The sequence below is a fragment of the Pinus tabuliformis genome, chromosome 2_1, assembly GCF_031772625.1.
Source record: "Pinus tabuliformis cultivar Carrire ecotype Pingquan chromosome 2_1, CPIR1, whole genome shotgun sequence".
NCBI classification, from domain to species: domain Eukaryota; kingdom Viridiplantae; phylum Streptophyta; class Pinopsida; order Pinales; family Pinaceae; genus Pinus; species Pinus tabuliformis.
The window spans coordinates 509786130-509804966 of record NC_142299.1 but is presented as its reverse complement, the minus strand read 5'-3'; positions in this window follow the sequence as shown (position 1 = coordinate 509804966).

Genomic DNA, 18837 nt, shown 5'->3' with positions numbered 1-18837 from the left:
ATATTGGTATCATATCCTAAATATGAACCTAAGTCATGTTCTATAATTGTAGTTGTTTTCTCCTTCTCTTTTTTTTTTAAGTTTTTTCATTTTCAACTTTGGATGGAGTTTCCAACAATGGTCTTCATTATGGCCATTTTTGAAACAATGTTTTCATGTGAGTTTTGTTTTTCCATTTTAATAGAAGCATTCTTTTTCCCTTGTCCCTTAAACTTACCTTTTCATTTTTATCCAAACTCAAGGGAACTCTCACTTGCTTCTAGATGTCTGGCTTGAACATAAACGTCATCTAAATTTGCGGGATTGAACATGAGAATAGTATACCTAAGGTAACTATCTAAACATTCAATATACTTTAACAAAGTTTCTTGAGTTGTGAAATCTACAACCAATATTACTTCTCTTCTCCTAAAATCTTGAGTATAGTTTTGAACACTTTGTCCTTTTAATTGCCTAAAATTAATCCAATCCATAATATCTTTTTGCATATAAGCTAATGGATAGAATTGTCTTCTAAGTGCAGCAAGAAAAGAAATCCAAGAGGTTGACACCTTACCATCATTTTTCATATTCTCTTATGTTTCGACTTCCCACCAAATCAAGGCATCACTCTCCAACCTTAATGAAGCCACCTAAATCTATGTTTCATCATCCTTTATCTTTTGAATCCTACAATATACTTCAAGTTGAAGAACCCAATTATCTAGTCTTTCAATATTAACCTCACCATCATACATAGGAAATTCAAATTTAATATCAAGTTTCAATAAGGGAGTTTTACCATGTCCCTTTGGAAAATGTGGAGGTGTTTGTGAAGGGGTAGTTGTGGAAGAGGATGAATATGATTTTTAAGATGAAGATGAAGGTGGAGAAGGTGTTGGTTTACCTCCATTCCCTTTTGAATAACCTTCTCGCTTTGAAGTCTTGGAGCTCTCTCCTTGAAATATTGTGTTTCTCTCTTCATAGAGAATTTTCACCATATTGTCATGTCAAAGAATGTTTTTTTGAAATAATTCTCATCATCTGGAATGTTATCAACTCTTCCTTCATCGGACATGCTTATTGAAGCTTCAAGAACAACTTGAGGTGAAATTTGTGGTGGATATTGTTGCAAATGTGCTCTCCTTCTCCTTGTCCCAACTTGAGAACCTGCACCCACAAGCTTTCCTTCTCCTCTCTTGAGCTTCAACCTTGTAAGTGTCAGAACAATTGCAAACAATTAAATCCTCATAGAAACAAAGAACCTAATCTTTGATACCTAACTTGATCTATATATGAAACTCCTTGAGCTTTATGTAAATTGCAAGTGATTAAATTTGAGTTTTCAGGTTCTTCTGTTAAATTCATAAACACATAAAACGTGAATTTAAAATTCATAATTTGCAGAAAAATGTAGACAATACCACCATAACAATAAACACAAAACATCAAGTGATGAAGGAGTTCACCCGGCGTGGGCTACGTCTCCGAGTGGAGGTTCTAATGTTTGGGCCTATATAATTATGCTCATAAAAATAATTATTGTGTGAAGTTATAGTGCTAAAATCACTTCACTAACAACTACAATGGCTTCAAAGCTATCAAAAACCCCTGTCTAGCCTCTTTGTGCTCCCAAAAAGACCAAAAGCTCAGTAGGTTATGAGTTGCCCAAGTTTTGCTGCTAGCGACCTACAAATTCACCAAGTCTGGATAATCATCCTACAAATACGCCCCTTTTTCCAATAACTGGGAAACAAATTGGTGAACCGATGAAACAAATTATGGGATCATCAATTTTCCTAATGACCCCTCTACGCGCGCAGGTGGTTACATAACCGCCATGTGACTGGGAGCTACTGCCTAGAGTCTGGCCCCCTCCAATGCGCCCCTCGTTCCAGGCTCCCTAGTCGCATGGAGTGATTTAAAATTGGAGGGGTAGGGCTAAGTCATAGCCCCTAGTCTCGCCCCTCGTTCATGTGGGAGTGGTCACCAGGGCTGGGGCTAGCCCTCAGCCCTTTTACCATAACTCCACCTCATTTAAGTTTAAATTCATATTTCGTGGGCCCTTTTAACAATGTCTACCCATGGCTTAACGACAAAAATGATATTTGCTTAGAGATAGGTTCAGGGTTCAAACCTTGCAAAGTGTTAACGCAAACTACAAAAAAATTTTAGTGCCCACCGAGGTACCACATGGAAGCCTCTGGCTGGGCCACATGGCGGTCTCTGGTTGGTCCACATCACCAACTCCAAATTGACCAATATGAAATTGCCAACTCGAGACCACTACAAACTTGGCAAGTGGCATGATGTCATTAGATATCTTTATAGCCTAATCACTTTCCAAATTAGAAGACCCAGTTAGTGTGCCACATCACCAGTATGAACTACTAATTAGGAAACCCTGCATAAAAGTTTCAATGTTTGCCAAATCGATCATAACACATTTTTGGGAGCATATGGTGTCTGTTTTTCATGAAACAAATTCTGTCAGATTCAAAATGACGATATCTATCCATTCGTTCATTTTTTAACCATTCTGACAACTCTCATTTTTGAGCATATTTTTTATCCAACAGATCACTATCTTAGCCATCCAAGGCTCTAGAGTGTTTATTTCAACTAACACTCTAGGACTAGTAACTCAACCCACAATTGTCTCCAGGCTCTACAGTGTTTACCAAACAAGGCTTGAGGACTAGTAATTGAACCCACCAAGGTCTCCGGAGCGTTTGTCCAGCCAAGGCCACGGGACTAGTAACTCAACACAAGCTATTACAAGGCTCCAGAGAATTTGTCCAAACAAGGTTCCAAGAACTAGCAACTCAACCCAAGCTAAGGAAACATCAAAAACAACCAATAACAAACAATGAAAGTAAACCCACAAGCACCATGGCTATCCAAGAAATGAAAAGGCTAGGCAATCCACTGTCATTCCAGGCAACCCTCCATGCCAATGACAAATCACAACCAAGAAACCACATGCATGTTCCATGCATGTGCCATGCATGCCAAAAAATAGTGAAGGAAACATACATGCAACTTAGTACCTGCAAGCAAATCTGACGTAGCCGTTGATCTCATTGTCCTCTTGCACTTTCCTGCTCTCCCTTTACCTTCTTGCTACAAAAATACAATTATGCCACACCCTCCAAGAGTGGTCCAATAAACATCTAAGTCTCCAAGAGTATGAGAGAGAGAGAGAGAATAGATGGGAGCTCCAACACTTAACTAACAAAAGGTTATCAACTAATCTTCAGAAGCCTTTTTATGAATGAGACCTCTATTTTCTTCATTTTTGTCCTCACATGCAACCTGTGACCTTTCAGCTCCCTTTTCTCCTAGTTTTCATTATTTTCATAAATAAATGTGCCAAAAAAGCCATTTCACCTTTCCAAAGCCTTAGCCATTGCCTTTGCCAATTTCCTTAGCCATAAGAAATCATAAGTGATCCCTAATCACAAGGATTATGCATCACATTCAGCTTGGAATAAGTATCCCATCATCCATGGTTATTATCTTTCCTTTATTTACTTTTATTACATGGAATTTTCACTAGGGCTGCTACATTCTGCCATTTGTTTTTTTTTACAGGGTCCCACATAGGTCACGAGTAGGGAGTCAAGGATTTTTCTCTTCCTAGACTTTGCTACATCACCCAACCTCTGAATGGTCCCAACTCAACCTCTCTCATGACTTAACTAACTACAAACTAATCCACATGAATGACTAGGATTTGTTCCCACAAAGGTCAGGATTGAAGGTCCAGACTTTGTTCTCTTGCTAACTCTGCCATGCAGACTGACCTCCGACTAGGCCTAAATCACCTAAGTCCTACCTTAGTTAAAAAACGACCTATGTCCTTAATGAATGAGCTCTTCTATCTACAAACATAAACCAACTGAATCTACTGATCCATAATGCCCTTTCCTAACTTCAACATACCATTGGAAAGATCTTCTAGAACACTATATAACTATGCCATTTTAAGGAGAAACTAATTTTATCTCTTGATACATAATCTCCTCCAAAGACTTGTAATTCCAACCATCACAATCAACTTCTTATGATTTCTCCACCAAGCCTGTTACTATGATGATTGTCTACAAAAAACTGCAGCAACCATGGGACTCACCCTTAACAACATGCTCATTAATGCTAACATATGTTTCATCTGACCTCAATGCTATTGGAATTGATTCCAATACAAACACAATGGGACTCCCCTTGAGCTTGACACATCAAGCACATCAATTCTAGCCCAGTTACTATCATAGCTAGGCTAGTTGATATCACAACCAACATCCACTCCCAAAAACATCCATGCTAGTATGGTTGATATCAATGCCAACACTCTTTCCAACTATGAGATAATCTTGACTGCCTAACACAATTCCCAGCATGACTATTCACATTAATGCCAAAACACTTGTTGTTGCTATCCATCCAGACAATTCAAACTGTCCAATAATTTTCCCCTTTGGCATTGATGGCAACACCTCATCACATCTCCACTTTGATGTCTAATGCTTATGTTGCTTCCATAATTCACCTAGCATGAGCCACCAATGTATTTCTCTCCTCTGCATGGGCCATGATAGATTCTCCAATAATATTCTACATGGGGCATCATGGTTTCTCCATTAAGTTTCCCTCCTCCTTTCACATCAGTGACAAAGTGCTACAAGATGCTTTTCTGCCCCATGCAATCACCGATTGTCAATGACCAAGGGTCAAACTGCTAATTTGCATTCTGCTATGCAAAATTCTCTTTAAGTACTGATAGCTATTGCTGCTTGAACTGGACATATGTGATATGCTTCCCCTAAACACATACTACCTCTTATTTGAATGTCTCCAGTTTTAGATGCCTTATGGATTCCAACTGAATACTCTCTTTACCAAGGAATATTTTATACCAATTAAAAATAAATTGATACCAATTAACATTTCTCATGGTATTGTTGTTGAATGCAAATACCACCCATTACTGATGCATTGAGCTTTCTCTTCAGTGTTGTTGCTATTGCTGAGATTGTGCTCACCTATATTGCGAATCTTAAACACTTCTCCCATTGAGATCATACTTCAACAATAGGGATTGTTGGTTAAATAATAACAATTGCACCAAAAAAATTGAGACAAATTGGATGATATACAACACAACCTCTTATATATCTTTCTCGAATAGAAATTTCCACTTATAGAAAAAGGTTACCCCATACGAACCTAGATCACTAATTGACATAGCGATACCAATTGAAGTCTAATTGAAATTCAAAGCTTATGTCCATTTTTCTTTATGAACACAAGACTCCTAAGCAAAATCAAATTCACAACTTAAGTGAGATAATGGTATTTCACCCAAGATGTAAACCCTTTATTTACTTAGCAACCTTTCTTTCTGTGGTTGAAAATTGTTTCCTTCTACTACTATCAAAGCAGTTATGCCTACACCAGTTCTCTTTAATATCCTGCATCCCCATCCTTGCTTCTGTGTGGGGATTCGTCATATGGAACTGACTTAATTGTGGGCCTCTTCATTCCATACTTCTGTGACAAATCATCTTCTTCTCACAACATAAAATATTGTTGTGTACTCCTCCTACAACCATGTTGGCTACTCTTTCCCATTTCTTGCAATGTTGATATATTTCAAAATAAACTAATCTATTCATATATTCAACAAGGGGATAAAACCATACCTTAACCAATCAGATGCACCTATCTGTCTATTATGTCTAACTTCCTACATCTGACTTATTCATCCTCTTTTTGAGGCCATTCTCTTCTTTTAATGAAGATAAATAGAGGATCTTCTCCCATAGAGTAGATGGTCCTCTATCTTCTTCCAAACATTCAATGGTTGAGTCCTTATAGGAGCATTTCTTTTTAGCTTATCCTTTGCCCATGTTTGGCCATTTTCTTGGCCACACATGTCTGAAGCACACTTCTCCTTTACCTCCTCTCTCTTCACCTAAATCCTCATGTAGCCTTTTTTCTTTGTTTGCAAGAGAGAAGTAATTGGTTTGTTGCTCCATTTACTTACCTAAAGCTTGTGTTCATTGACACTTAGAGAGGATTTTAGAACAAAATTTTGAGAATAATATTTCTTAATTCTTCTATGATTTTGTTTGAGAGAGCAGTCATATCCTTGACGATTTATCCTTCCATTATTTAGTAGGCCCCATTTACGGGGAGTTCTTAAGATAAACTCAAATTCCTTTGGTGTCTTCAATGGTTTTGTTGGTACATCAACATGCATATTCTGAGAGGCATTCTTCACCCTACTATACTTGTAATTTGTTGACTTATGGCCAAAATTTCCACAATTGTAACATTCAACATGGATTAGGAAGGGGGAAAAAGTATTCCTATAATTAGCAACATTCCTATCATAGCCTCTACTACTGCCAACATACATTCTCTTGTTGTTACTCCACACACTCTATTTTCTTGCATGCCATCTACAATCCATGGCTTTATGTCCAAAATTATTGCAAGAAAAACAATAACCATGAAAAGGATTTTGATGACAAAAGTTACCTTTTCTATGAGGGCTTTGTCCTTAAGGGGGAAAGGACCTCTACTGATTATTCCTTTTCTGTGCATGGAAATTTTCATTATTGCCTTGAACTATTTATTACAACTGCTTAGCAATCTTTTGTTTTTTTCCTTGTTGTTGTTGCTTACCATTAAGTTTCTTCCCTTTCTTCTCTTGCTATTATCGCCTTCATTTCTATTGCTGAAGTTCAACAACTTCTTTTCGTTTATTATTTTTGGAACCTCGAACTACCTTTTTGGATCTTGGTTGTTCTTTGAAACCCAAACCAACCTTGAGGAGAGGGGATATATGCTTAACAAGCATCTCATCCAAGGCCTCTCTACTCTCGTCAATATTTTGATATCGAGACAACTCTTAATTTTTCATTTCTAAGTCTTGTCTCAATGAGTATACTTAACTTTGTAGTCTCTCATAGTAATATTATCTACCAATTAGCTGGTTTCTCAACATGCCACTCAACCTGCTAGCCTCTTATTGTTGATTATTAACATTGACTCTTTTTTTGGTCAACTTCTCTTTCTCAACCTCATACTCATGGAACTGTACATTTTTCTTGACATTTGCTTATGATATCTCTTTAATCTCTTTTAGAGTAGAGATAAACTTCTTTCTAAGAAATATCCTTTCATCAAGATCCTTCTATTCACTATCATAGGTGCTAGCTAAGACACCACAAAGATCTAAATTCTTCTCTGTGACCATAGTATCTACCATGGTTCTTAGGAGTATCCCTTCTTCCCTTCTTCGTCAATACCAAGGGCACTCTTATTTTCTCCTATGAATGACCACACCTACAATCTCTCTTCTTCCTCTGAGATACCCTCATCGATTATTGCTAGAAATGTAGGAATCTCTTCACAACCAGTAGATGTATGAATATCTTTGTCTTCATAAAAGGTATATGCACATCTAATGTATAAGTGACCTATCTCTTCACAATTATCACAGAATAATAGCTTACCTTCATAGCAGAATGGTCTCTCTTTAGAGTCTTCAGAAAGCTCTCAAGAATGATGAGCAATAGATTCCTTACTAGAATAGAGATCTTGTATATTTTGAGCATGTTTCCTTTGGGATGCCTTCTTATTCTTCTTCCTTCTCTTCTTCTCATTATCAGCAACCTTCATAGATTCAGGTTCACTGCTTGGGCCACAAGGTCCATCAACCTCCTTTCTTGTTACATGGATTTATCCTTCATATATACATTGTAATCTATTCAATGATTCCTTTACTGAATTACAATGGTTCACTTTATCAGTATGTAGCTTAGAAAACCATTTTAAGGATGATTTTCTTGGATTATGTATTAATCTCATTCCTCTCTCCATATATCACAAAGAACAAAATATCTTCTTTGATTATCATCATATAGGCTTCCATTCTAATCTTCCAAAGCTAATAGTTTGCTCCATTAAAAAATGGGGCTCCTTCTGATTTTAGCCAAGTTTGATTGGCCATTGTTTCCTTTTGATCTACTTTCAAGCGATTAAGCTATTCCTGAAGGAGCTTGGCCGTGACATCAATTGTTGGAAACAATGTTAATACTGAGAGGATGGTTGAATTAGTATTAAGGATAATTTAAAATTTTATGCCAATTTATCTTCACCCATTGAAACCTGGCATCCATTATATGAGAGAGACCATTAAAAAACCATAACAACGACCATATGCATAACTCAAGAACACACATCATGAGAAGCATGCATATGACATAAAGGTTGAACACAGAAACCCTTCTAAGAGAAAAACCACCAAAGATTTTGGTTTCTATTGATGTAAAAATAAGAGTGCCTACTCTATTACAACAATTTGTTTGTGATCCACCACTCACAGGAAGAGCCAACTCCCTTCGATTGTTTGCTAGCAACCACAGGTAGGAAGCACCAACTCCCTCCTTTTGTAGACACCTAACGACCTTACCAAAAGTACCATGTGAAGCACCAACTTCATGGATTTATTGCAAGAACTAAATTGCAACTCCTTGGACTTATGCAAGCACGAACATGGACGAGTCACCAACCCCAAATATTTCTTTAGATACCCACTGAGAATGGAACCACCAACCTCCTATATGTAGGCTAGAACCCACATTCTATAATGAAACATACTGCTAACTATAATTGGCAACATCTTTACCTGTTTTCAGCTATGTTATCCTCACCTACCTTTCTTCTACTCAGCTTATGCAACACTATGTCCTCTACTCACTCTACAACGCTGCATCGTACTCAACCCATTTCTATTTCTGCAACAACACACTGTACTTAACGATATGTTCTCAACAACATACACTTAGCTCTCGCCCCCTTCAATTCCATAGGCTCTGTTGTCCTCTCATAGAAACCCTGACACAGTCTGGGCCTCTTTCCTCTACATAGGGAGTCTCATCCTCTCCCTATAGCATAGGCACACTTGGCCTCATCTCGTCACTCATCACACGCAAAACTCTCTTTCAACAATACTACTCTTGCAAAATTTCTCAACTGCAATCCCAGGTTTTGTTTCACTGAAAAATAATGAAAATTTTTGTCTTTGCCAACCATCACTCTTCCATTCATATTATCAGAGTGTACCTTTTCACGACTTCTCCATTACATTGTTTTGTATCATTTCTTGAATTGTGCTACTGCAACATTAAATAAAATAATCAACTTTTTTCACTCATCAACTACAACTCAAGTACATTTAATGCAAGGAATATCCACTTGAGTTTCTTTCAACCTATTGAGAAATAAACCTCAGTCACACTCACATCAAACTATAGTCTTAAGGAGCTCTTCCATTAAATTCATCTTATATTGACATTATGGCTCTTTAACACTCAAGACCTACTTCTGAATTACCTCCTAGAGACTAAAATATACCTCATGGATGGCTCTACTTATTGTAATCAAATATTTGGTTCTAAGGATCTGTTTTTCATTTAATCCCTTGTATCATGCATGGGAGATCAGAGGTGGCTTACTTCTACTCAATATGGGCCCTTTAAATCATCCTACGCAAGCATGGTCCTTACTACCTTGACTCAATGATCTTTGTAATCACCATTATTCTAATGACACCAACCTTACTGTGCACATTTTCTTAGCTGCTTCAATATTTCTTATTACATATATAACCATGGTGGTCTATTTGGCACACAATGTCGAAGAGTTTCTGACCCATACATCTTTTGAGTGCATTCCTGAATCTATTATGGAAAATAGCCAATTTGGTAACCGAAAAATATGAAGGACTTCTCTTCAAGGTTTTCAACTCATCTATTCCTTTAAAATACACCCACAATGAAATTTTCTTTGTGTTAAGCCCAATGGCCTATGGCCACCAAAACACGAAATACTCTTGAAAAACCAAGTCTTTGGCATGCCTTCCTACGTTGGTCAGTTGGTCATGAGTAAGCCCGATCTACCTGCTTTTGCACTCGTGTTAGACTTGACCCAGGTCTTTCCTGTAGACATGACTAGGGACCTTTTCCACTAATTTGGCATGTTCTATTCATTCAACATCAATGACTAAGTACACTGGAAATACATCATAAAACAAATCCTTGGCGCAAATTTCGAGATTCTACGACACCATCGGTTTATGTCATGCTAACATTATCTGGGGCATGTGTCTCCTTTTGTTAACGGAAAACCATGAACCTATCACATTCTTCCATTTCTTTACTTGTACTAAGTAATCCATAGGTTGGGGGCTGGGAGTCAAGGCTTTTATTCCTGCTAGACTTTGTTGCACGGCCCCACCTCTGAATTTCCCCTACTAGACCTCTCTCTCGACTTGGCTGACTATCAACTAATCCACAATCCTAAGCAGTGTTGGTCCCACACAGGTCATGGGTTGAGGGTCGGGGTTGGTTTCTCTTGCTAACTCTACTACACAGCCTGACCTCTGACTAGGCCTAACTCACCTAAGTCTGACCTTAGTTAAAAAGCTACTTATGTACCGAGTGAATGAGATCTTATGTTTGGAAACTTGAACTAACTATAACTCCTGATCTAGAAGGCCTTTTCTAGACTTCAAGATATCATTGGAAATCACTTCCATAACACTATATAATTATTCCACTTTTAGGAGAAACTAAATTGATCTCTTGAGACATAATCCCCTCCAAACTCTGGGACTTCCAACCATCATAATGTTTTTTTATGGCTTCTCCAGTAAACCTGCTACTATGATGATTCTCTACAGAACACTACAATAACCATGTGATATCCCCTCAACAACATGATTATTAATGCTAACATATGTTGCCTTTGTCCTCAATGCTAATCCAGTTGATAACAAATCCAACGCAATGGGACTCCCCCTAAGTTTGATACATCAAACACATCAATTCTAGTCCTGTGACCATCACAACTAGGCTAGCGGAAATCACAGCCAACATCCATTGCCACAAACATCCATGCTAGTCTGGTTGACATCAATGTCAACACTCTTACCAACGATTAGATAATCGAAACTTCCAAACACATCTCCCAGCATGACTATTGACCTCAACATCAACACACTTGCTTCCACTATCCATCCATAAAATTCCAACTCTCCAACATTTTGCTATCACAAATGTGATGACATTTGTTAGTTCTCAATTATTTGTTGTTATTTGTTAAGGATGTATTAATCATGATATTTTATGTCTGACAATGTTATTTGTTGATTGGTTATTGAGTGGTGACTTGGCTTGGTATGGAATTATAGTATTGACAATGTTGTTGAACTTTTACTTGGAATCTTAGTATATTGATTTGATCTAGTTCAATGATTCAATTTATATTGAATATTCAATGATTGAGTTCTCAATGACTCAATTATTCAAAATTTTATGATTTGAGATCTATACACAAGTTTCCTTTTGGATAGATGCGTTCATATGCAGACATGCTTCATAATAATCACATACATAGTCTGAGATAATTTGCCTTTAGATTAATATCAGATATGGGTTGTTTACAAACGCGTGGATCCTAATTCATTTGATGAAGTCTATATTTTTTCTTGTTGTTTGTCAATGGTGTCTTATGAGGGTGGTTTGTATGTGGCAGTGTTGATTGGATTCATTTGGCTATGACTTGGTGTATTAATCAACAGCTAAGATATGAGTGATTTAGTATTAGTACATCTATGATTAGTTGTTGTAATGATCTATGATTAGATATGTACTTAGTGATTGAATGGTTCAGTGATTTTTTTTCTCATTATTGAGTATTCAGTGACTTGACATTTGTAGTCATATTTTATGTAGAAGAAGTATGTATATGCATGGATATGTTTCAAAATACTCACATATGTATCCTCTAGTCTATTTGACTAGGGTTTGCAATGATTTCACATTGGCTATGTGATGATTTTCTCGTATCTAAAAATATGATTAATTAGAGAATGGTTGTGTACTATCTTGATTGGTTGATTTGTCTTGATTTGATCAGTTATTGGTTGATTGGAAACTTGGGTTGGTTCAATATTCAATGATTTAGTTTCTTCAGTGATTTAGTTTATTGGTGATTGGTATCCAGTGCAGATTAAGTGATTGTATTCAGATTTTGTGATACATTATTTAGTTTGGCATAGTAGTTGGCCTTATGGCTTGTGTGGGTTTAATGTGAAAATATAATAAAAGGTGGGTTCCATGTTTTGATGTGTAGTTCAGACATGTGGATTGAGTATGAAATATTATGAAAATTGGTTCATGAGGTGTGATGAGGGTTGCAACCTTTAGTGAGGGAGTAGGGGTTTCCTTTCAATGGTAGATGGTAAACTTATGAAATTTGGTCCTGAGGATGGACCCGCTTTGGAGTTCGAAACGTCGACATAAGAAGCATAATACTGTGGAGAATCCAGATAATGCTACTTCAAATGGTAAACTTGTTTAAGGGGTAGGTGCTCCCTTTTGGTAAGAGCTGGTAAATGAGGTTGGGGAGCTGTAGCTACCTTCCTGTGTGTGTTGGAGAACAAGTGGAGGTTTTAGTCTCTTAAAATTAGTAGTCAACATGTTAGTAAGAATCTATGCTAGTACATGATGTAATGAATATTTTCTTTATAATAAAATACTAAGATATATATGCAAATAATGGTGGTTTTCTCCCACATTGACTTTCCACTTCAAATCCTGGTGTTGTTATGTGTTGTTGGGTTTCTCATGTGTTGTTATTTATTTTATATTTACTACATACATAATGGATAATGAACTAATAATTGAATAGTAAAGTTAAACATTATATGGAAACTATGAAAAATAAGTATTCTGGAAATAAGAGATTTTAATTCACTGAAGAGACGTACACACAAGACTTGTCTGAATAATAGTAGCGTATAGAATTATGAATTTGAAATTGGAGGCTAAAGTGACTTAAAAATATTAATCCCCCCCAAGTATTTTTAATAACATCATGAATTCTCCTTCACTTCGCATCAATTTCAGAGTCTCAATCTTTGCATAAAAATGATATTGTGAAAATTCCTCGATGACCCATTTTAAAATAACAAAACCCTAGCATCAAGAACTCTAATACCAAATGATATGTATGTAGGTAAAAAATAATTGAGGAACATAATAAAAGATAAATGAAAATCTAGATAATAAGCCACTTCTAGGGGGAAACCTTCCTTTATTTCACATAAATGGGCAATTCTTGGATGCTTCAAATGACAAGACCTTCTTGGTATATATAAGAGTTTAAAGGGTCAAAATATAATTAGGGCCTAAATAAAAATAGTAATGTAAGGGCACATTAATAAAAGAAGTGGGATTATATGGGGCACATAATAACAATATACGGGATACACTATTATTATAGGAACCTAACACAACTTTGAGCAACGAAAGGGACTGTGTCAAGTAATACATGTGAAGTCCTATTGTACAATGATTTTATTGAGGGTAATTTTTGTGTTGAAGACCATATTTTATGCCCTATGTACAATGATATTGGAGAAGTAAATTTAATGCTAGAGGGCCGATATTTGGAGGCTAAGAATAATGAACTTCGAGGGGAATTTTCATTTTCTAAAGGGATTTTTTTGAAGAGGAAGTGTGCAAGGGTTTTTGAGGAGTGAAACTTGTGTGAGTATTAGAAGGTAGAGTTACTAGAGGAGAAAAAATTCTCTATGTGAGTAGTTGGCACATGACTTACCAAGTGATTAACACAAGTGGACTGAAAGGATTGTTGTAAGTGCTTCTTCAACAAGTCAAGTTTGTTCTTGTTCTTGGCAAGATTGAGAGTCATAAGTTGTCTATCTCAATCCATAGTTTTTCTTGTATCATGTATAATTGTAAGGGTTTTCATCCCTCGTATGGGAGCACTATGTTTTCTGTATTAAATTTATAGTAAAAGTAAGCATTTGGTTTGTAAATATATTGTGTACTTCATTGATTCACTACTGTACATTTTCCATTGTGGAAAGTGCTTGAGGTTGTGGTATTTTAGTGTGATAGTGATTGTGTTTTAGACATAGAACTAATTTTGAAGTGCTAAGAAAAAATCAACACAAAGAAGGTATATGGCTCTACAGTGGTCCAACTCCTCAGATTTAGGTTGACTCAAGCAACCCCAAACTTTTATAATCACCATAGTTTCCTACAAAAGCACATTCCAAGAGAAATAAAGGGTCTCTAGCAAAGATCAAGATACACTAGGTATAGAACCATGGGAAATGACATGAATCTTTAGGTAAATTCACCCAAATTAATTACTTGTGCAGTATGAGATATGGAAGGAAATTCCATTCCAAAAGCTATTCTAAGCCAATTATCTTCTTTGTGCATAAGGAATTTCTTGGTTAATTAGTATAGAGGTATGCAAGTTTTGAGTGTCCATTCACAAGGGTTCCTGATCATTTTAAAATAATGAATTTCTTCAAGACACTAGAGCTAATTGCATTAATTAGCTACAACAATATATAAGTGTGTGAAAGCTCTTAGATTCATCACCTTAGTAATATACCACGTGACATTCAATTCTAACTAGCTACCGATTTACCACTTGACATAGGAATTAAACTCATAACATGTAAGATAATCTATAGTAATAGGTGTAGAAATGAGTAGACTAGATCATTAACATATAAGATAACCTATTTCTTGTAAACTAACAAGTTAAATTAATGGCTTCAGTTAGCCATTGTCACTCACGTATGTGATCATGTAATTCATGGATATGGAAACAAATTCCCTAGTGAAACATTCATCAATATCCTAGACAAGTATGATCACTAGTCAACCATTAATATATATTGATTCAAGCTTTCATTCATGAATCATATAGAACCATATGTCAGTTAATAAGATGACAGTCATAGTAAACAATCATAATTCAAATATCATAATTTATTATACATATGTATGTAACTTAAATTATCTAGAAACCAAATGATGGAGTTCCACACTCTACCCAATCCTAGGATAACTATATTCCAATCTCTCTTGTGGCTAACCACCTCCAAGCTATATCTAGATTCTAAGGGAATAATTGCACATTGGAATTTTATACGAGTGGCTTTGTCATTCACTAGGCTTCATGCAAACAACATAAACATAAATAGGGAGCACCATGGTATCAAACATTGTCACAAGGAATGACTCCCAAGGTCACAGAGTACCAAATCACAGTTACAAGTGTGATAATTGGCTAAAATGATGTCTAATTAGTTATTCCATGCCCCATAAATACACACTGCCCAAATTTTGTCTTAAATGCCTTCTGATAAAAAATAGGACAATTGTGAGCCATCGAGATAGAGAGCCAGAGTGAGTGAGATAGAGAACCAAATTAAGTCACAACTATACTGTTGCACTCCTCTCTTGTGTGTATAACTAGGTATTTTTCATCCCTTCATGCAACTAGGAGTGTCTAAGTTGGCTCTTCGATGCATATTCCCCAACAAATTTCTTGACTCATACTGGGATTTCCTAAAGGGGCATCCCTCTTTGCTATTTTCTCATACAATAAGAGAGAAAAAGGAATGGGCACTTCCCTCTACTTCTTCCACCCCATTCCAATTTCTTAATGATTTTTGGTAGCCTAGTTCTTCTATAACTATATCACACTAAAACTATTAGATAATGTCTTCTCTCAGCTACAAGAGACTGCAACATTTAACTCATCTGGGTATGGTTCATGGTTTTTTGAAACATGTGAGAAAGAAATGTTCCCTAAAAGAAAAAGTATCATTAAACCAATATAAATTTCAATTTTTTTAATTCATTATTTTCAATAATAATTTTCATATGTTTAAATGGGGTGCAAAAAATGTGTTTATCCAAGCTAATGCTATAGTCACAATTATTATTACAAGGAATAGGGGTAAAACAAAGGGATGTTACTAACCCAACCCCCTTAAAGTAAAAACATCCTTAATTTTCTATAAGTGTGTCTTATAGATACAAATTATTACATCAAAATTATTTGTCTATGTTTTGAATTGTCCTGTCCAACCATGTCGTCCATTTTCTTGTAGGATTTCATAGGGAAAACATTCAAGTCATTACTTCTTAGGAGACACCCAATGCATTATGATATTGAGAAGTATCCACAAGAATCTGTAAAAAATGGATTACGTGAGATCCCTCTTCAGTGAAAGTCACACACCTTCCAAATTGAGGCATCCCCTTTTCTTCCTTCCTAGTCCCTTGGTCAATCTATTGCCCCGCAAGACCTCCTCATATAACAAGGTTTTGGATGGAGTCTCATAGACAAGGAATAACTATGGCTTACTCTAACAATACAACTCGGGGTTTCAATGCAAGGATTGATTCCACTGTGAAGGTGGTTCATCAAGTAATTAGCAAGCACTTATTAGTTAGTAAGTGGTTCTTCAATTGAACTACAAACACCTAGTGGTTTTTAACCTAAAGATTGAATACAATGTCATGGTGGTTATTCAAAAAATTAGGAATGACTTAAAAATCACGAAGTGGCTCATCAATATAGCTACAACCCCTATTGGTTTAAATTCAATGTTTGAGCTTCCCATGGTCACACCATCATCTACTCACCCTTCAAAGACCAAGAAACCCACATTATGAGAAGCCTACTTCTCTAAGGTATTTCTTTAGTGGGATAATCATTACATTCTTATATGCAAGCTTCAGTATGGAAATATATAATGTAATATGTATGGATTCTTATGGCCAATTGTTTCTCTAATGTGCTCCACTAAGCAACTGATGGAGCTTTATAATCAAAGTACCATTTATGACTTGCTCCTATGAGGTAAAAAGGTGTCATAGGACTGTAATTCCCTAAAAACAATCTTCTTCTTGAGCTCCATGCCCTGTCATTTCACCTATGTCACAACATTTAATTTCGATGAGATACGCTCCAAAATTTTAAATTAATTTTTTTAATCTCCTAACTTTACTTCATTCAGAAGCCCAATCTCATAGGCATGATATTTTTAGCCATGCTTTTGGGATCACTTTTTGGTGGTGTTATTCTACGATGGCAGCTTCTATCTCACACCCCATTCCATCACTTTCATTGCAAAGATTCACAACATCATAGCGTGGTATCATAACCATTCCACATTTAACAATTTTGTCATTTTTCAACCAGTTAAAATGAAATTATCATAATATGGTATGGGTGCATCAAATTCATCTTAAGTGATTCATAATATAATTAATTTTTTTCAATAACCCATTGAATACAAAATATTAAATGGATTTAGCGACTTCACTTTCATTTTGTTTTGTATGCATTACTAAGTCATTTCCATATTTCGTCCAGAAGGATTCCCTGCTTAACCAAACCCCTTCCTAGGGATCCGTATATAACATGCACTAACTTTGAAATAACAGATATCAAATTCAGCTAAAAGGAATTCTTAGCCAATTCCTTTCTTTTACCTTTGCTCATTGATTTCATTATTTGGGCACCATTATAAGAGTCCAACTAGCTTGTAGGATATCTATTATTTCAAGATTTAGTAATTCCTGAAATTATCTCAGCCTCACATAATAGTCATGACACTATCAATTCAGATATTTCATAAAGGGATTTTCATTATGTATCTAATTAAATCATCTCTTTATCCATGCTCCAAAACCTGTGGATATTCATGTTGACAAGCATGTGTCATATATGCATACATTCTATGGTATCCATATGCTATTATTTTTAGAGACAACTTTCAACTGCTCTTGTTTTCATTCATTCACACAACAAATTCCATAAGAATAAGCATAATCATATTAATAATTGTATTTGATAACAAGAAAATCATTCTTGCACAATTTCTTAATGGGCATTCTAAGTGACATGAGATCCATTAGGTAATTTCACTTTATTACTCAAAATATGTCAAGTATTGTACATTCACACAATCATCATATTTTAGAAATTAAACTAATTATCATCAGACTGTGATGTTTCTCAAAAAATGGTATTTTCAATGAAATGGCATCATTATACCTTATCTCCTTTTATCACTTTTCACATATTCATAGAATATAAAATATATATGGGCTAATAACAATTTCAATTAAGGGAACTTCCTTCCTATGCCATTTTCACAACTATGGCTATATTTTCCGACTAGTTCATGTGGACATAGGACTTCTTCATTCATCCATTATCCCCTTCTGCACACTAATGAAACTTATGATATGCACCAAATTTCATCATGGTCTTGAAATTCTAGTTGAGTATATTGTAGTTTGTTGCCACGGGCTTCTTTCCTCTCCCAAATCCAATGAATCAAACCAAGAGAAAATGACAAAGTGAATGAATAAAATATTTAAAACCGAGGAAGAGCAACAACACCACATGATAGACAACACAAAGAATGATTGTACTTAAATTCAACAAAATAGAAACAACTAGCCAACAAAACGTGAAGAATCCCAAATCAATCAATTCATAATACATCAAAAATTCTATATTTACTTCAACAACAGAACTTAGTACATGCAAAAAAAAAAAATCAGAGTCTTCCCAAGTTCTACAATAACTTCAAGATCCCAAAAATATTTCTAAATAGTTCAAGAGGAATTTTCAATATTCTACAAACCTTATGGGTATGTTCCCTCATCTATTTTCCTTTTTGTGTTACTTCATTCAGTATTATTGGTTGTTGGTTCATGTCTCTTGATTTTATAGAGGATATCCTCCCTTCATTGTTTGTAAAGGCATGGATGGATCACGTGCTCTTCTCCGCAAATCCATCACGTGAATGTTCTTATTTTCTCCCAAACCATATGTTGTTTCTCTCTAGTTTTATTAGTATGTCACCGTCCAATATTTCTAACATTTAGTGCATGTTGAAACAATCCTTGTATGTGGGATATATTTTCT